Genomic DNA, 21,470 nt, shown 5'->3' on the forward strand with positions numbered 1-21,470 from the left:
TGGAGGAACCCTAAGATCAGCCGTAGTGGCTCTGCATGGGGAGAAGAATCACAAATTTCTATTGTGAGCTCCAGTAAATGATGTTGGTGTGCAGGCTGTGATCAGCTGACCTGCTGCTGCTGCTCTGAGGTTTACTGCTCTGTGTGGATGAACTGAATTCACAAAGATGTAACCCAGTATTTCACAGCTCTCTGAGCTGATCTCCATCCCCTACACTGACAGCATACAGGCTGCATAAATGTTGGATTCAGTGAATGAATCTCAGCATCAGCAGCTTTGATTCAAACTCATCTCTGCTGCACTGATGTAACCTGTAACTCTGACCATGAACACAAACACTGTGCTCCAGTCCAACACAGAGCTTTACTGTAAATACAGTACAACAAGCTAACCTAAACTGCAGTATTTTCATAGAATCTTTGAATAACACAAAGTCAGCATCTTCTGTTTATTTTCCAGTCCTTACCTTTAATTCTAGCCTCTCTTCTTCCTCTCCTGTCCTCTTTCTCCATCTCTGAGTGAACTTCTCTCTCTTTGCTCTCCCTGAAATGCAGCAGCTCTTCTTTTAGCTCGCAGACACACTGTGTGACAAACTGCACACACTTTGTGTGCTGATATTTGTTGAGCATTTAGAAACGTTGCATTTACCTGCCACACGTTACTCCCTTCATGCTCGCTCCTCTTCAGTAGCGCTAGCTAAGCTGTTTATGTGCCGCAGCGCAACTTACGGACTCGGTCCGGCCCGCTGTAACCCCTGATTATAGCGCTATAAATGAGACGTTAATTATATGGGTTTGCGTATTTAATCCCTTTGTACGAGATAAGCCCCGATGATGGAGGATACGCCAGTACGATTGTCTCTAATGTGTTATTATTCCTCCGTTTAGGCTCAGATCGTTTGATGTTTGACGGCGCACTGACCGGAAATGCAAACTTCTCTCTGACGTGTTAAAAAGTAACGAGTCTGTTTGAAAATGTAAGAAGTAGAAAGTACAGATACTTGTGTAAAAATGTAGGGAGTAAAAGTAAAAAGTAGTCAGAAAAATAACTACTTAAGTAAAGTACAGATACCTGAAAAATCTACTTAAGTACAGTAACGAAGTATTTGTACTTTGTTACTTCCCACCTCTGGAAGAAGGTCGTAGTGATAGACATTGCAATACTGAGTGATGGCAACATCAAGAAGGAGGAACACGAGAAGCTTGATAAATACCAAGGGCTCAGCGAGGAGCTGGAAGGGATGAAGAAGGTGAAGGCCACAGTGGTCCCAACGGTAATCGGAACAGTCAGGGCAGTGACCCCCAGACTGGGAGAGCAGCTCCAATGGAATGGAATGAAATCAGAGATCTCTGTCCAGAAGAGCACAATCCTGGGAACAGCTAAGATACTGCATAGGACCCTCAAGCTCCCAGGCCTCTGGTAGAGGAGGGAAAAAAAGACAGCCTGTAGGGGCGAGCTGGGATATATTACCAAAAAAAAATCATATATATGAGTAATATGATTAAAGTTACTTATCCAAGTCACTGTGCATTATTATTTTTGTCATTTTCATTAGTAAAAAGATATATTTTTGCTTTCTTCTTGCATCTTGGGGAGTAGCATCTGGCCACACCTGTCAAGTCTCTCGTTGTTTTGGCCGGGAAACTCCCGTATTTTACCCCTCTGTCCCGCTGTCTTCCCATATTATTATTTTCCCATATTTTAATATAAAAATTTTTAAAAAGCATTCCTGTGCCGTTCCAAACTGAATTCTGTCACTAGCCTCTCAAGAACTGCCACCCAGGCTACTGCAGGTGGCAGTTCTCGCGAGGTTAGTGCCGACAGCCAGAACAAACCTGGAAAAAGAATTGGACCTCGGTTGGGCTCAGTGTTGCCAGCTTAGCGGGGATTTTTTTTCCAAAAAGCAACTAGCAACAGCGAAATCCTCCTGTCACCATTTTTTTGTACTTAAACCTTCTTACTGCGTCCCTTTGTAGGCTTTGGCATCGCCCACACCTCGCTTCGACTTCACCCTCCAACCCCCGAACCTCACTTAAACACCGCCTGCCTACCCGCTCCCTCCGCTCCCATCCCCGTCCCTCGCTTCAGCCTTTATCAACCGTTGAGACAGGCGACAGCGAGTTTCTTACACAAGTTGGCAACGTGGCCCAGATAAAGGAGGGTTGAATGTAGGTAGCAGTTTCACCCCAGTGTTTTTGTTAAATTTGATATTTCTAACATTAAACAATATGGGACAACACTGATCTATGTAATGTTGGTCTAGGCAAAGCATTAAGTTATTAAGTTATTTAATAAAGTTCATTTGTAGTTCTAAACATATTTAGGGTGTTTTTTTTCTTCACTTTTTGTCTCTCCAAAGATGTTTTTCCTCTCCCACATCCTTGATTGCAACTACATACAAATGAACAATTATACAAATTAGGCAATGACGTCATATAGCAATTTCTATTTTCAGCGGCGGAAAATTTCCCGTATTTTTAAATACAAAACTTGACAGGTATGCGCCTGGTCGATGCGACAATTAAGTTACATGTTCAGCATGAGGACAATAATAACACACAGTGACACAAACATAAACAATGGAGGGAGGGGTGATGATTTGGGCTTGTTTTGCAGCCACAGGATCTGGGCATCTTGCAGTCATTGCATTGAACATGAACTCTTCTGTATACCAAGTATTCTGAGTCAAATATGAGGCCATCTGTCTGACAGCTAAAGCTTGGCTGAAACTGGGTCATGCAACAGGACAGTGATCACAGGGACAGCAGCAAAAAAGAAAAGAATCAAGGTGCTGCAATGGTTCAAAGTTTAGACTTCAACCTGATTGAAGTGCTGCGTGAGCTACTAATGTTGGCAAACTTCAGTAAAAAAGTGTGGGTCAAAATACATCCACAGTGAGGTGAGCCTGATAAAGTCATACAGAAAATGATTACTTCTACTTATTGCTGCTAAATGTGGTTCTACAAGCTAAAATTTTTTTTACATGAGTGCCAGTTTCTAAACGTGAAAGTTTGGAATGAATTCTCATAAAATTCTGTAGTGGTGTACAGTGTGGTCATGTTGACAATCCATTAAAATCTGGGTTACATCCATCAAGGTCTTCAAGGTCAACTTAATGATTTATTAGTCAAAAATTGACAAAAACCCTTATAACTTAGAAACTATGATTCTTACATGTGTGGTGTGTGTTGTCAGCATATAAAAAGTATTAATTTAAAATGTCACATCACATTTGGCCTCTGACCTCTCCTTCAAGGTCAATAGATTGATCTGAAGGTCAAAGTGATGATAATGCTACTTCCAGTTATATAGGTCTATTTAGGTGTTCAGGTTCAGTGATATTCTGGTCCAGATCTGGGAGGAGATCCCCCAGGACACCATCAGCTGTCTCATTAGTAGTATGTCCCGACATTGTCAGGCATGCTTACAAGTACGTGGGGGCCATTCAAGCTGTAATGAGTACCATTTTGAGTTACTGCAATGAAATTTCAACAAAATGAAGTAGCCTTTTTCATTTTCACGTTTTTTTTTTTTTCACTCTGATTTTTGGGGTGTCTTTGAATTCCGCCTTCTGTAGGATGATCTTTTTGATTTCCATCAAATGATGTGGCATCCTTTTGTTCCTAATACATTATCCAGTCCATATCAGTATAGATATGAGATCTGATGGGTTTTCAAAGTGTCCTTTAATTTTGTGAGCAGTGTATGTCTACAGGTTCTTAGAGGTCGATTGCTTCTTAGTGATGACTTGTCTCATAGGAAGAAGTAAGGGTTTGCACATTAACTTTGTCAGCATGGTAAAGTTAGTTTGTAACTCTTGACAACTGTGCTCTTATTTGGGATGCTCTTTTTTATTTTGTAATTTCTCTTACATGTATGGGATAATATTGTTTAACAAAGTGTGAAACACTTCATTGAGTGAAATGAAGTCTAAAGTGCAGAAACTCTCAAATGTCATGTCCACTAATGTGAACACAAGATAATTTGTTTTCACTTAAAAGCTCATTGCTGCTTTCAGGGAGAATGTGTCCTCCTACCTCAGGGTAGGGAACTCCAGGCCTCGAGAGCCGGTGTCCTGCAGGTTTTAGATGTGTGCCTGATCCAGCACACCTGACTCAAATGACTGAATTACCTCCTCAGTCTGCAGTCAAGTTCTCCAGAATCCTGCTAATGACTTCTATATGTGATTCAGGTGTGCTGGATCAGGGACACATCTAAAACTGCAGGACACCAGCTCTCGAGGCCTGGAGTTCCCTACCCCTGTCCTACCTGTTATTTCTCGCTTATGGGACTGGTTCCGTGAGAAAAGGGGCAGACAGGACTGCAGAAACAGAGGGGCAAATCTTGTCATAATAAACAGTGTTACTGAACAGGTGCTGTATGTACAGTAAGTGCTGGATCTTCCTGAATGTTTCATGTACATACTTGTGGAATTTCATCTAAAACTTCTAAACAAATAGTGTTGTAGAAGTCTGGAGCTATATATGTCTGTGACTATTCTTAAGCCAAATGCTAACATGCCAGAGAGATGATTATGTGGCATAACATTTGCTATGTTAGCTATGTTGGTTTTAGCATATTTGGATGTAAGCCTTTGCTTATCACACAAAGTGCTTTAGCCATGATTTAGTATCTGAGGTAATGGTTTGACTGACAGAATGGAGTGATGGAGCCAAACTGTCTGAAACATAAAGGAAAACTGTGTTTGAATAAAAATACAATTATAAAGCCGCAAGTGGCGATGATCGGGCCCGTGCAACCAGCACACGTCAACCCGTGGCACGCATGAGCCATGCCACCCTTGGAGGTTTTTTGATTGTGATGGTGTACAGAATGTCTGTAACCAATTTCTCATACATTTCTGCAAAACTAAATTTTTGCTCTCCATATAACCCAAAGCAGTATTTAGGGTATGGTCATGGCTGTGGCGTGCAAAATAGAGCATGGGTCTCATTGATTTTTTGATCAGGATGATGTCAGGAATGTTGAAACAAATGTTTTATGCATTTCAGAGAAACTAAATTCAGAGAAACTAATTCTGTAAGACCGTCATACAAATTTCATTTGCTTCTGTAGGGGGGGCACTATTGCACCTATAGCCTTGAAAGCCATAGTTATGGGTTCAGCCTGATTTTTTTACACAAGTGATTACATTTTTAGGGCTGATCGGGCAAAGCATGTGCGAACGAGTGCACAAACAATTTGTGGCAAGGGAGAAAAATGAAAGCCCAATTCAACGGCTTGGTGTAACTGGTCGCTACTTTGTCTAGATGATCTGGAGCCATTTTGGTCTCACTGGGTGAAATAGCCTAGGACGAGATGATTTAAATAGCAGGCCTGAAAATGGCAAAAAAATGACACCTTCAATTGAAAATGGCTGACTTCCTGTAGGGTTTCAGGTATGGGTCCGAGAGACTTTTTTGTATGTCCTTAGGATGTTACATCAACCTGCACAATTTCAGTTATGTAGATAAATGTAGCTCCAGAGCTACGCAAAAAACATGGTATTTCATGATATTTCCAGGTCCCACTAGGTGGCACTCTAACGTTTAGGGATTTTGTACATAAATTGTGTTCAGGGCAGGAGGCTTATCAAACCACTAAAGTTTGATGCAGATTGGGCAATGTGGCTTTGGGTTACTGCCATTTTTGTCTTTATGGCAAAGCATCGAACTTTGACATCCTGCCAGGGTCACAGCCTTTGGCGAAAAACTCACAGTTTTGAATCAATGTAACTCCTTAAGGCTTTCCAGGGGGAAATTTGAGATGGTTCTGCTCAACCACCTTGGAGCTGTACCTCAAAGTGTAAAACATGACATTTCCTGTACCCACTAGGTGGCGCTATGACTGTCAGTAATTATGAGTTCAGGGGCACAGACTGTCATCCTACTGAAGAAGTTTGATGCAGATTGGATAATGTAGCTTTGAATGAGAGAGGCAATGAAAATTTCCTGGCAAATGATTGAAATTCACTGCAGTGTCACGGCCACACCCCTCTGGTGAAAACTTACCATTTTTTAAATGTAGATTCCCCTTGGTGTGTAGATAAGAGAAAACAAATATGAAGTTGATAAGATCCAAAACCTATGAGTTATTAGAGAAAAGTATGAGGGCAGGAAATCGCTAAAATCACCCCATTTAATTCAAAATGGCGACTTCCCTGTTGGGTTTGTGCCATTGGACCCTGGGTTCATCTGGACGTGTTACATATGTGTACCAAATTTCATACATATACATGAAACACAGCAGTAGGAATTGAACTAAAGGTGGCGCTGTAGAGCCATTTTGAAAGGGCCATGCCTGAAACCATTAGAATTCTTACATTTTCACCAGACCTGACATGTGTGCAAAAATTTTCATGAGTTTTTGAGTATGTTTAGGCCCTCAAAAAAGCAATTATATTTGCCCCAAATGTCCAAAGCAATTACAATAGAGCCTTCACACAGGTTGTGCTCAGGCCCTAATAAAGTGATGTAAAAATAAGTCTCAAATGTGCAAACTGGCTTAGAATAAAGGATTCAGTTCAATTTTATTTTATTTTATGGCGCCAAATCACAACAGTCACCTCAAGGCGCTTTAAAAAGGAGGTGGTTAGAAGTCAGAATAAGTCATACTTACCTTCAAAGCAAACCGCTTTATAAAAGGCTCTCCCCAACAAAGACAGGTCAGCCATGCGGCTGGCATCGTGCACGGTCTGCAGAGACTTCTGCTCATCCATCTTCTGACATGCCTCAGGCAGCTTGGTAAGACCTAAGACTTAGGCCTGACACTGTGATGTCACTAATGCCATGCACTATGGGAGGTGTTTCACACAGTTGATAGTTGATATGGAATATGCAGAAATAGATGCTGCTTTGGGGTTTGAAAGTTATCATCAGAATGGTGTGCTTCTCTGTGTGTGTGTGTGTGTGTGTGTGTGTGTGTGTGTGTGTGTGTGGTGTGTGTGTGTGTGGTGTGTGTGTGTGTGTGTGCGTATGTTTATAATACCTTGTGGGGACAATTTTCCTGACATATACTACGTTGTGGGGACCAATTGCTCCTTGTGGGGACTGGAACCTTGTCCCCACAAGGGGAAACCCTGTTTTTGGGTCAGGGGTCAGAGTTAGGGCTAAGGTATGAATTGAGTTTAGGTTAGGGTTAGGGTTAGGTATGTGATGGTTAGGGTTAGGAAAAGGGTAAAGGTAAGGTTTAGGCTGTAGAAATGAATGGAAGTCAATGGAAATTCCCCACAAAGATAGCAAAACACACTGTGTGTGTGTGTGTGTGTGTGTGTGTGTGTGTGTGCACCTCTCTCTGCCATACGCCGAGCCTCCCAGTGCTCCCGTCTACTTTCTTCATCTCCCTGACCATCCCACTTCCTCATTCCACCACCGAGTCTCATTGCCCTCTTTCCTCTGTCTACAGGATGCACCAAACACCTTCCCGGCACTTTCCCTCAGCATTACAGCTGTATTTTCCCAGTCATCTAGTAACTCTTCCACATCAACTCCAACTCCTGTCTCAAATCCTCCCTGAACTCTGAGCAACATTCTTCCTTCTTCAACTTCCACCATTCAGTCCTCACCTCTGCCTTCACACACACTTCCTCTTATTCATTTCCAAAGTTATCCTACTGACTACCATCCTATGATTCCTAGTTGCCACACTTGCAGTCTTCTCTCTCTTTTTCAGATGTAGTCCACCTGTGTGGGCCTTCCTCCACTCTAATACATCACTCTGTTCCTACTTCTTCTTGAGGCCATTTGGCAAAATCCACCCCCATCCATCCTTCTGAATTTCTCTCCTTACCTAGCCAGCACCTCCTTATCAGCTCTCTTCCCTTCACCTACATGTCCACTGAATTCCAAATCACCACTCTCTGCCCCCTGGGGACACTTTCTACTACTTCATCCATGTTACTCCCCCTGGCTATTGGATGGCCGCTTGCTAACTGTGGTAATGGCAAACAAATACAATCGCAAACCAGTGAGAATCTCAGCCCGGCACTGGGGGATCACCCGCTGGCTAGAACCCTGCAATGCTCTGAGGCTTGCTTCCCTTCCACCTGGTCTTCATACAGTGTATCTACCTGCCTTCTCTCCATCATACCAGCCAGCTCTCTCCCTCCAGAAGGCGTTGTCTCTGCACATTCCTGTCTTTTCTTCTCTTGTGCCTGCCAACACACCTTATAAATTATAAGTATCCAGTTGAAGTGCATTTTATTTTTGTCAGTTTGGTTTTTGTTGTAGTTTTAAATTGGAACATTATTATGATCTTGAAATATTAAAATAAAATCATTTAATTAATTGATTTATTTATTTTAGTTTCTCAATATATGCGTCACTCGTGTCACTTTCCGAATTACAGGTTTCCGACCCCTGCCCTGACGATCCAGTATGGAAATCATACTGAGGATCTGCATGTGTGAGTTGGCCAAGATCTAGGACAGATGCCCTTCCTGATGCAACTCTCCCATTTTATCCATTTATCCAGACTTGGGACTGGCACTAGGAGTACACTGGCTTGCTCTGAAAAGGCATCCCTTGTGTGTGTACAGGTTATGAACCAAGTTATAAATACCATTATGTTATTACTATTGGCATAAATACTCTCTCTCTCTCTCTCTCTCTCTCTCTCTCTCTCTATATATATATATATATATATATATATATATAATAAATAAATAGACGAAAGTCATTCAACAAAAGTTGATTAATTTGTAATACAGAAAGTATTGAATGAACCTGATCAGGAGGCTGACAGTGTCTTAAACTGGAAAAGTCAAACTAAAAGCGAATGACAAAGGGTGTTAAAGTAAGAAATGAATAATGTGAGAAACTAGAAACTCGTAATCACAACACAACTAAGTGTTTCTGACTGATAAGGCCGTGTGATTATGGGGAATGAGATACTGTGAAGATAACACAATAGGCAAACAGGATGTGGTTACAAGTCAAATGCAATGGATGGTAATCATACTTGACACAGCAAACAGCCATAAAAAAGCTCAAGTTGACATTCCTACAAAGACACGTTGACCATTTCGCTGGCATCATGCACGGAGTGCAAACACTTCTGCTCCTCCACGCTCTTACGTGCCTCGGACAACTTGGTAAGAACTGCAGACCTTTGTTGTTGTTCTCTGACTGTTTAATGAAGCATTAACTTCATTTTGTTTGCTTTATTTTTCCAATCTCATTGTAAAGACAATAAAGGCATTCTATTCTATTCTGTTCTTTATTTTTTTACTTTTTTTCAGCTCGTGGGAGTGACATCATAAATGGGTACGTAGCCCCCAAGAACTCCATGCTATATATGGCCTCGGTGCAGGACAGCCATGGTCATGTATGTGGAAGGATTTCTCATCCGTAAGGACTTTGTGGTCACTGCTGCACACTGTGATGACTTGTGAGTAATCAGACGTCTTCTGCTGCAGTCTCCGGTTCATGTCATTTTAAAACCAGTTTGAAACATGCTGTCAATGATTATTCCTTCAGGAAGCCAAGGCATGTTGTTCTCGGGACCCACAATCTTACTAGCCATCATCAAAAAATATCTATTGCTGCAAAGTTCAAGCCTGAATCTTATGAAAAGGTCGGACTGGGTGATGAACATCATGCTGATTAAAGTAAGTACATATTTGTAGTCACAACAGTCTCACTGATATATTTTGGTCTAATAATTCAAATACATTACCAAACAAGAGCTACAGTATGAAAGCAGGCATTTTCTTTATTCTTTCTTTTTTTGCTTTATGTTGTGTCTTCAGTTGTCTACAGAAGTTCAAACAGATGACAAAATACAAAAAATTCCACTTCCACCTGCTGAAGGAAACCTGAAAGACAAGGAAGTGTGCCAGGTGGCAGGATGGGGATTAACGAAACTGGCGCTCCAGCCAGTGAGCTGAGAGTGGTGAATGTGTCTGTCATCAACCCACGAGTGTGTCAGAGGCAGTGGCCTGGCCTTCCTGCCAGTGTTATCTGTGAGGTGGATATGAAACAGACAAAGGATTCTGTCAGGTGTGTTTCCTGTGCTTTTCCATGAAAAATGTCTTTTTTTGTTGTTAACAAACGAATGAACCACTGAATACGAAACTGATGTTAAAATCCTTCCTCCTCACAGGGGGATTCCGGCGGTCCTCTGGTGTGCAGCGGGTTTGCTGTTGGGGTTGTTCTTTCAACAAAACAGTAACTGTAAATACCCAGATGTACCCAACGTCTACACGGATGTCTCGAAACACTTCAGTGGATCAAGAAGATTGTGGGTTCAAAGGTTAACTGAAATCATTACTAAATGTTTTGAAATGGGAGCATTTCTGATGTCTGTGCAACCGAAAAATAAAAATATGCCCCACATTCAACTTCGTTATTATCTCAGTTATTATCTCCAAATATGCATTCGGTCAAATTCAGTTCACGTCTCATAACTCAGATTCAGTTTTTGATCTTTAAGATCACTGAGACTCGTATCGAGGTAACCGAAGAAGTGGTTCACCGCAGCTCTTCGGGCAGGAAGCAGCAGCCCCGTAAAAAGACGACTGCGTCAGTTACCATGGGTACATCTCAGTCACTTGCATGAAACTGTTGCCTCACGTGCTTCCAGCACCAAATGAGACGCAAGTTTCTGCTTTCATGTCATTAAATTTGTCCTTTTACTTGTTTATTACTACATGAATGAGGAACAAGAACGCATGAATGGAACAAAAGTAAAGTCATTAACGTGCCAGTTTCTGGGAATGAGCTAATATGAAGATTTAGTTATTACCGTTGGCTCTGATGTGTGCTGGGTGCAGGTGCTGTTTGTGTTTTTTGGTGTGTCATGTATTATGGAATACTGCTCCAGCTCCACATAAGTCACCGCCCGATGTTCGAGGGACAGTCACTGGTGAAATAGACGTAAGATTTGAGGGATGCTGGGAGAATTTCTTGGCTTGGATTTTGATGCTGCGCAATCCAAACCTGTCCTGACAGATTTTATCAAACAGCTTAATGAACTATTGAAATATGTGTTGAATAACAGAGACCGGATATGTTGACATCAATGCTGCATGACACTAAAGAAAGCTAATGATGAAGTGCTCTGAGCATGCACGGTTGTTGTAACTATAGTAATTGTTGCCTAACTGTGACTGAAGAACGTCAGAGCTCAAATCTTAATCTGGAAAATGTGGTTCTGCAGCTGCAGCTGTGTCATGAGTTTCCACAGCAAAACAGTGTGGGTTTTGTGATTTCATCACTTGTTGAATAAATGTGATAAAACTCTTTTGCATAAAGATTAGATATGTTTAAACACGTCTAAACAGTATGTAGCCCGGTGAAAAGAAAGCGTACAATTTTCCCAAACTGTTATATTCAGTGTTCAGTATTATATTTGTGTGGGGAAGGGTAAAAAGAAAAAAAGAGAGGTTATTCGATTTAATACACATTTCCGATTTTATTTTGAAAAGTTCTACTTCCCTAGTTACATGAGATTTCTAAAATCCTATTGGAGGAGAAAATGTGCCCTGCCCTCCCCTCACCGAGCAGGCACGGTGCAGCTAGAGCGGACACCCCAAGTGATGTGAGCGAGACGAGAGCGAAGTTTTCAGAAAGGAACGAAGTGAAGAGGATGTGCTTTTCCCATTTCTCTGAGTGGTTGTGGGAGAAAGTAAGGCCGATTGAAACGGCGAGCGACAAGTTAATACCCGTTGACCCGTTCGCTAGTCGTCTTGGCTGGGTTTTTTTCCCGTGGATCCCTTTTGACAGCTGAACCTGGACTCAGGATTTCCTCCGTGACGCGGAGGTGGCGAGCTAACCCAAGGACCCGTTGGTTTTGGATGTCGATAGAGAACTTCACTCATTCCTCCCCTGGTACAAGTGAACCTGTCGCCTGTGGTAGGATTGATATAAACACACACAGTCATTGACTATTGCACACCAACTGTGCTGGGTGAGTGCAAGAGGAGATTCCAGACTTAACTCACTATTCTTCGGATTGGAGACGGAAGTGGATCACGTGACTGTTATCGCTCACTGCGTGGGTGCCTGATCACGTGACTGGGGAATCGTGACTGAATTTGATGAGACTCAGGTCCACAGTGAGCCTATAAGGAAAGACTTGTTGTTATTGATATCGTTTCATTTCTCACACTGGATGTGAAGACATGCCTACATGGTTGTGACTTCTTTGTTTTCTTTTCTTATCCTTGGATTATGATGTTTTTTATGAACACTGTTTTGAGACCCCGGGTAGAGTGTAATTGAAATTTACCACTGTGGTAAAATCCTTTAAGTATTTTATTTTATTCTATTTGTAGTTGCCTGTTAATTGTGTGTTTTCCAACCAAAGTTATCAAACCCTCTCAAATCTCCAGCTGTTTCCTTGAGAGTCCCGCATTTTCTGGTTCTCCCTTCCCGAACTTAGTCACTGGTCCAGTCTCCGCGTCGCAGGCCGTGGGCTACAAGTACATGTATAGACCTGTGCAAACCTCCAAATTCAATCCACCAACAGTATTAGAATGAAATGGGAGGATGCACTGGTCCTGATGGTGTCTGAAGTTCACCCTGAGCTGATAGTTATATTTATGTCTGGCTAAAGATGCCAGACAATAAAAAGAAAAAAAAAAATCCACAGCAGAATGGCTGAAAAAGGAAAGAAACCATGAAAGTCCGACTTCAGCTGGGAGAAGAACTGTGGTGAGACCTTCAGGTGGATCAGTGGAACTGGCTGCTGGAACATCTGGAAAGGCTCCATCAGTGCTGAAAGATATATACAGGTATATAGACGTGTGCTCCCATCCACATGATGCCGGTCTTCAGGGAAGGCCTTCATATTTCAGCAGGATGATACAAAATTGCATACTGCATCTGCTCCAGCAGCACAGCAGAGAGCCAGAGATTAATAATAACTAATGATTAAATGCAGAGTGGGGAATTAACAGAGTTAAAAAGAGGTGAATGAAGAAGCACTCTGTGCATCATGGGAACCCCCAGCAGCCTTTTGACAGCCTAACTAAGGGAGGGTTCAGGATCATGAGAAAACACAATTATGATGAACAAGATAATGCAAAAATAACACAAGTGCAAAGGATGTGGTGAGAACTCACAAGTACAACAGATGATAATCAGGCTTACCAACTGAAACAGCTGCACACGGTCAAGCTCACTACAAATTGGTTTTTTATTGGTTTTGCTGCCGTCATGCACAGTCTGCAAAAATGTCTGCTAGTGCAATGTAGTGACATGTTTTGGATGAATTGCTAAGAATTCCAAGTCTGCATGGTCTGCAAATAGAAGTGACAGAACCAAGTGGAGTTAGCATTATACTGCTAACATGTTAAACACAGGGAGTGATGAGCAGCCAGGCTGCAGCATCGCACACTCCATTCTACCTGTTCATGCTTCTGCAGCAGAGTCAGTGTGGCGCTCACTCTGAAGACTCTTTCGCCTCTTTCCCACCAACAGGGTTCTGGTGCCGGTGCCTTAATTTGAACCGTTAGGCGGGTTTTCCACCGCAGAACCACTCAGTGCTCGACCGAAAAACGGGTTCAACTCCGGCCCCGCAAACTAGCTGGTCCTCGAATCAAGAACGCGTGATGAAAGCGGCAGAAGGCGTGACTCTGCCATCTCAACATCAAGTTTTCTACCATATTACATGTGTATTACATGAGAAAAGCGATGCGATTTTCATGGCTGTGAATTAGGTTGGGCTTTAAGGCTGAACTTGCTGCTTTGTACAGTTCATATCACAGATAAAAGGACACAAAGTGTGTACTTGTCGTCTTGCTCTAATCGCTGTCTTGTTTACCTCTGTGCTGCACACAGATGCTGCAGTAGTTTGGTTTGGGACCGTAAAACGTATTTGCAGCAACAAGAAAGGGGAGTGTGTATGGCAGGCCGTTTTAAACATAAAATCTGATTCATCACCACAATTACTTCCAGATATTTGAAACTGATTTATGACTAAACATATTAGTAAAATTAGATAGCTCTAATTATATTTTGACTAGTCAAAATACATATTGAGATATCTCTCATTACATTCTACTAGTCGAAATGACGTCAGATTTACCTTTGAGTTGAATGGAGGCTATCTTGAAAACCTATTTCAGATATCTACAACTGAATGTATGACTAGTCAGAAAGCTAATTTGAAATATCTTGTTTTTATTTTGACTAGTCATAATTCTAATTAAAGATATCTTAAATGACACCATAATTAAAGATATCTTAAATGTATTTTTAGATAGGCGATAAATAGTTTTGACTTGTGCAAATTAAATTCTAGATATCTTGAAAGCAAATAATGACTAGGCAAATCTAAATTAGAGATATCTGGAACTGTAATTTTGACTAGTCAAAATGCCTTTTAAGATATCTCCAAATGAATTACAGATATCTTGAATTAGACGACTTTTCTATTTAAGATATCTTATATTAACATTCTGACTAGTCATAATTATGTTTTAGATATCTTAAATTGCAATTACGGATGTGTGACCCGTCAAATGATGACGTCATTTGAGATATCTTGAAAGGAATTTTGACTCGTCAAAATGTAATTGAAGATATCTTGAATTATTATTCTTACTAGTCAGAAAGTAATTGCAGATATCTTAAATTACCATTCTCAATAGTCAAAATGCAGTTTTAGATATCTGAAATGCAATTACGGATAGTCAGACAAACGGATTTTGTGTTAAAACGGCCTGCCATAGAGCGTGTTCTCCCACGTTTGTGTGCTTCGGCTTCCATCTCCAGACGAGGACCCACCCACACTCAGACGTAAAGGAGCAGTTCACAGAAACGCGGTGGGAACAGGGGCCCGTTCTTAAGTTTCGCTGGTTCATTGGGAACAGCACGAGCACTGGCCCGTGAACCAGCTCCTCGGCGGTGGGAAAGTAGCATTTGTGCTGTTTCCATCTTTGTGCGGTCGGCAGGGCTGGACTGGTAATCGGGTGTACTGGGCATTTGCCCGGTGGGCTGACAGTCCTCGGGGGCCGATGCGGTTGGATTTTTTTTCTTCCCTTTTTTTTTTCTAAGAGACTGGCCCACAATTTAGAGGGGGGCCCATTGGCCCATCTTCAATATAGACAGTGGATAGAACCAATCAGGATATAGGATAAAAGCGGCCCCACCCTTTCTCTGCGTGGTGCCCTGTAACTCCTGCTAGTAGTGTCAGGTGCCGTTTACATGAGACCGTTTTCATTTTGAAACGGTGTCATTTTGATGCGTTTCGCCCTTCTGTTTACACGACAACGGAGTGAAAACGATGTGTTTCGGAAACGGGGTCCAGAGTGGAGCGTTTCAGAAACGCACCGGCTTGCGTTCTCGTGTAAACACTTGAAACCGGGGTGATTTGAAAACGCTCGACTATGCGCACTATGGTTGCGATGGCCACAGTTTTTCGCGCACGCGCAAATTAGTAAACGGTACTCGCGGATTCACGAGTGCTTCTTATGCTTTTCTTGTGTTTTTACCGTTTTGTAATTCAGCGTTGTGTGCACCAGCAATCCAACCTCATTGTCAGTCCACACAAAACCTCTCACATTAGCCGTTTTGTAAGTAATGAACAATTTGCCGCACTACCTACTGTGTCACTCCACGCATGCACGTCTTGCATAAACAAACTTTGCAAAGAGAAAACCAACGCCAACTTGTGGTCTGGCATGGGAACTACATGTTTTCATCGTTTCACATGTCATCGTGTAAACGCGGATCGTTTCTGAAACGCTACCATGTAAACGAAAGGCTGAAACGCATCAAAACAACACCGTTTCCAGTGAAACCGGCTTGTAAATGGGGCCTCAGTGTTGAGCGCGTGTTAAAGGAGAGACAACATGGAGAAACCGAAGCGGCAGAAAGGGGGTGACGAGAAGTTACGAGCAAAGAAATTGAAGAGTGTCACTGTAGATGCTACAAAATGTGTAAAGATCACAGACATGTTCACTGCTGTAGCCTCCACGTCCTCTGTAACAGAATGCTCCAGCAACAGCAGGCTGTAGGCAGAGCCGGCCAGAGGCATAGGCGATATATGCGACTGACCACCAGGGGGCCCCCAAGCTCATCCACATTTGTCATGAAACTTTTTTGGTTTGTGTCAATTTTTTTACAAATGCAAATTTCCTAAAAGAAAGAAGAGACTATTCTAACTGTCCAGATTTGTACACTTGTAACAACACTAATTTAACGAGTAGGCTACACTAATATTTCTGTCTCAGGCTGATGCTGAAATCTAATTCATGCATTTATTACTTCTAGGCTGGACTATTGTAATTCATTATTATCAGGCTGTCCTAAAAGCTCCCTGAAAAGCCTTCAGCTGATCCAAAATGCTGCAGCTAGAGTACTGACAGGGACTAGAAAGAGAGAGCAGATTTCTCCCATATTGGCTCCTCTTCATTGGCTCATAGTCCCGTATCACCCCAACAGAGCACTTCTCTCTCAGACTGCTGGCTTACTTGTGGTTCCTAGGATACTTAAGAGTAGAATGGGAGGCAGAGCCTTCAGCTTTCAGGCCCCTCTTCTGTGGAACCAGCTCCCAGCTTGGATTCAGGACACAGACACCCTCTCTATTTTTAAGATTAGGATGACTGTTGGGTTTTCTCTGTAATTATTGTGGGGTCTTTACCTTACAGTATAAAGTGCCTTGAGGCACCTGTTTGTTGTGAGTTGGTGCTGTATAAATAAAATTGAATTGAAAAATTGAATTGAAAAGGCCGAAACAATAATGCATCCTAAAAATATTAATTATCAACTTTAACCCTCCAGCATTAATAACAATTAAGTTCAGGGGACAATGAAATGGTATTAAGGGGGCCCCAAATCAAATCTTGCTTAGGGCCCCTTCAAGGCTTGGGCCGGCTCTGCTGTAGGTGAAGACAGCAGCAGCAGAGAGGAGCAGCCAGAGATGCAGGCTTTGGAAACCGAGGGACAGAGTGAGCGGGAAAGTGTAGTACATAAGCAGGTAGTTAGGTTAGGATAATACAGGGACTTTGAGGTGATGGAGGTAACGTTAGCTCTGTTACATGAGAATGATGAGCAATGGCGATTTATTAGTTTAATATTTATTGGTATTTGCATACTTCCCAAAATCTGGCAGCCACCGCACCTTAATCTGATAAAATAGCAAACGGTCAAGGCTGAGAAGTGTTGGATGAGCAGCAAGTGTCAATTTTAGGCTCCATCACAGCATTTTAGATAATTAGATTAAAGGTGTGCTGAAAGACTGAACAGTAGTTTGAATTTGTAGCCTCTATGCTGGTTAAACATGTTTTAAAAAAGCACTCAAACAGATGAAATAACAGATTTTAAAATTGCTAAATGATACATAAAAGCTCTGCAATTAAAACATTACTAAAGTAAGTGTAAAAAAGTATAAAAGTATTATTAGCAAAAGGTATGCCCACTTGAACAAGAGTAAGAGTGTCAAATGCTTTAAGACATAGCTGCGGGCCAGTCTAAGCCAAAAATGCCAGGGGCCGATTTTTGTCCCAGTCCAGCCCTGGCGGTCGGTTTGTGTTCTCATTAGGATAGGGGTTTGTGTTGATGTGTGGAACCAGTAATTGTTTTATCATTTTTTGGAGTAACACTAAAGTAATGTAATGAGTAGGTACCAGATTACTTTCTTCAGCAAGTAATTAAGTAACAGAGTGCATTCAGTACTTTAACTCTTAGGAGGTATTGGGGACATTTTGCGTTTTGAACATAACTCAAATTTGCCAGAGGGTAATCATTTTCAACAAATTTTAGAACTGTCAAATCAGTTTTTAAAATTAGCCTAAATTAGATTAGCAATTCCACCAGGCGGCGCTACTTTTTTACCATTCAATGCATGCATCAAAATTTCACACTTCTGACTGTTTTCGGCAAGGTTTTCTTGCTACTGAAATAATAAGTGTGTGTCACTATTGATGTTGGATCATCGTGTATGTGTGTGCACGTGTGTGTGTGTGCATGTGTGTGATGTCCAACTTCAAGTCTTTTCTCGTTGAAGGCCAGATTCTGCATTATAAACCTAATTCAAAAATAATAAACAATGAGGGACCTTTCAGTGCTTCAATGAGGCCTCAGCAGCAAGAACCAAAACAAAATTGGACTTTGTTCTGGTTCTCACTCAGGTAGATTATGCACCTGCATTGCAGCCATGGCTATAAGCATGAACAGTAGTGCAGGATTAGCCCTTTTGGAGATGACAAGATTTTACAGCACATGGCATGGTGTTTACAGGTCAAAAAATGAATCAGAATTTCTTAACCTCTGTACCCCAAAATTGTTATCAAAATTATATAAATTATTAATAAAACTGATGATTCAGTTTTCCCTCCCAATTACAAAATGGGAGCGTGATCTTCTGTCAACCTGGATCAAAATTTATGGACAGAAATATGTTTAAATATCTTCAAAATGACTAAAGACCCCAAATACAACTTGTACAATATAGATTCTCCATAGAACATACTACACTGGACAAAGGATGTTCCAAATGGGCCTTACACACTCAAACATATGCACCCACTGTACAAGCAATTCAGAGGATAATCATCTACACGCTCTGTGTCTTGTGTACCAGTTCAGAGATTTTGGCAGAGGATTTGTGAAGATCTATCCACATGGTTTAGCTGTCATATCCCAACTTCCCCAGACTATGCATCTTAGGTGATGTCAGTGAATTAATTATGGAGTTAAATATATCACACATAGTTCTTACTGCCTTGTGCATCGCTAAGAAGATGATCCTCATGAACTGGAAGACAAAAATAAACTATGTATTACTCAGTACAGAAATTTATTAGTAGATCATGTTAGTTTAGAGAGAATGTCTGCTTCTTCTAAAAACAAATTGGAGGAATTTGACTCTCTTTGGTTCCCACTGCTCAGCTCCATTACTTAGTGGGGGGTGGTGGGCTGCGGGCTCTGCTCCTGATGTGCTTTGTGGGGGGGGGTGGGGGGGGGACTCCGGGGGCCTGGTAGCTGGTAGCCTCCTGGGCTGGGGTCCTGGGGCGACCTTCTGGTGATGTCTGTGTGCCTGTCCTGGTTGATGGTGGTGGGGGCTTGGATGGTGCTGCCTTCGGTCCTGGGGTGTGGGCGGGGTGCTTGGGGGGGTGGTGCCGCCTCGGTCGGTTGGCTGGTCTTCCCTGTATGGCTTGGGGGCTGGGGTCTGGGGCCCCGCACTGGGGCCGCGCCGGCTCCCGGTGGGCCCCCCCTGGCGCGGGGGGGGCCTCTGCTGTCCCGGCCGCGCCGCCGGGTGGGGTGGGTTGGCCTGACGTCGGGATGTCCGGTCTACGCTTTTGGGGCCCTGGGGTGCCTGCATTGCGGGGGGGTGGGGTGGGGGATGGGGCCGCGGTGGGGTGGTTGGGGGGGGCTGGGCACTGCATTTCCATGCCCAGGCCAGTATGTCCTGTCGCCTGTTTGTGTCTATTGTTGAGTGAATGGGCATCTAGGAGGAGCGGGCCGCCCTCTGCGGTGGGGGCGAGGGCGCCAGCCTCGGGTGCTGCAGTGCTCCGGGATGCTGTCACCGCGGCCCCGGGCTCACCTCCCCCTGCCCTGTGCTGGGGTGTGGGAGGTCGGGGTGCCTATTGAGCCAGCGGACAGCTGGCTCTCTTCTTCCAGGATTCTTCCTGGTCATATGCCCCCCCCCCCCCCCCCCCCCTCCCCCTCCCCATACACAAACACACACACACACACACACACACACAGAATACACATCACTCACAGATGTAGGATGGAGAGGCCACGTGGAGAGCTGCACCACCACTTGCCTCTCCGTTTTAATTGCACTTTAGTCATTATAACTCACAACACATACACTGTTAGAAAGCCCACACTGTTAGTTTGGTTGATATGTAGCATTGTGTTTGGTTTATCGTGAGTTTGGAATTTCCTATGTTATTGAACTCATTGTAGCTTTACATGAGTCCTTTGAATGCACCACAGGTGCGATGCGGAGCAGACATTTTCTGCCGTTGCTCTTCTCCCTCGGTGCAGTAACGTGGAGAATGGGTTCACTTGTATTCCTTAGTTTTATCGTGTGTAAATGCCAGAAGGTGAGTTTGATAACTTTATTAAGTAGTTTGAGTCCTTCTGAACGTATTTACTTGTATGCATTGATGTTTTCCTTTAATAGAGCGATGTATGATTCAGTGTGCTCATTAGCGCTGATTGAGAGCTGCACATACAAGGTTATGTGACTTTGGGGATATTCTGTTAACTGAAGACGGTTCTTTATTTGTAGTTGCTGTTGTCATTCAGTTATGGGTTATAATGATTATTGTACTGATGATTATTTGTTTATTATATTTTCAGACCACAATCCACAATCCAAATTCACAATTGACAGTTTATAACAATGCATATGTATTCGAACTGGATGGAAAGGAACTGTGAACCTTAATAAACGATTCAAACTGGAATCTGCATCCGCCGTTCTTTAACTTGACCGCACCCCCCATATCTTGCCGCTCTAAACCAGAAACATTAGGAGACAACGCAACCCTCTCCTTTTTATGGTCCTTTGAGCCGGATTAGAGGACCATCAGATATGGAACCGACAGATGTCCAGACTGAATCTGCACCCCAGCGTGTTTCGCAGAGAGAGAGACGGCCTCCAGCCTACTTAACCGACTATGTGGTTGCAACTCTCCCTCCAGAGGGACAAACCCGACCCATACCAGAAGCCCCTCCTCTCGACATTCACGTAGCAGTGGAACACACTCATCCCGGAGAAGCTCCAAATCCAGATCGACATGGATATCACGCTATTCCACCAGCATATTTCCTTCTAAAGTTTTATCAGAACTGGAAACAGCCCAGTTAGAAGAACAGGTAAGGCAGATGGAGCTTGAGGAACTGCAGCAAGGCATGGAAGAGGAACAACAAGTCGAATTGGAATATCAGCGACTACAAGCTCAAGCCAGAGAGGCCCAACGGCTACAAGATGAAGCCATCAGAACCCAAGAGTTGTTGACAAAACAATTGGAAAGACAGCGGAAGTTGAAAAGGACGACTAACGAGCTGAAAATAGCTAAAATGGTCACTTCTCTTCTCAAAGAGAAAACACCAAAACCTGATAGGTCTAAAACCTCTCTGGGCTCATCAGAGGACAGCAAAGTGAGCAACCACACGACATTGCCTCCTGTGATTCCACCTTCAAGACCTCCTTCAGTCCCTCCTTCAGCTATCCCAGCAGTGCCTAGTGCAGGATTCTCTGCAGTTCCACCCCCGCCGCCGGCGCTGCTCACAGCTTCACCTCACGTACCTCCTACGGCTTTAGCGCTAGAGACAGGGACCCAACAACCAGGTTCTTCTGTAGTTTTACCTTCAGCTCTACATGCAGCTCTGCCTCAAGTGAATCAGGCTCTGCACAAGATGCCACCACGACCTCCATCTCAAGACCCACAATCGGTTCTTACTCCAGCACCTCAGTGTGCTGGTCCAACACACTTTAATGATCCTCCCGCTCCTATAATACATCCCCTTCCATCACAGTCCTATTCATCCACTGCGGCTTGGACT

The 21,470-nt window shown here is 43.0% G+C and overlaps 1 pseudogene; it reads left to right on the forward strand.

The window, feature by feature from the left end:
• The first annotated feature begins 9,033 nt into the window (after positions 1 to 9,033).
• On the forward strand, positions 9,034 to 10,557 carry LOC115779630 (duodenase-1-like; annotated as a pseudogene).
• The last annotated feature ends 10,913 nt before the right edge of the window (positions 10,558 to 21,470 follow it).

This window comes from Archocentrus centrarchus, chromosome 4, assembly GCF_007364275.1.
Source record: "Archocentrus centrarchus isolate MPI-CPG fArcCen1 chromosome 4, fArcCen1, whole genome shotgun sequence".
In the NCBI taxonomy this organism is placed as follows: Eukaryota; Metazoa; Chordata; class Actinopteri; order Cichliformes; family Cichlidae; genus Archocentrus; species Archocentrus centrarchus.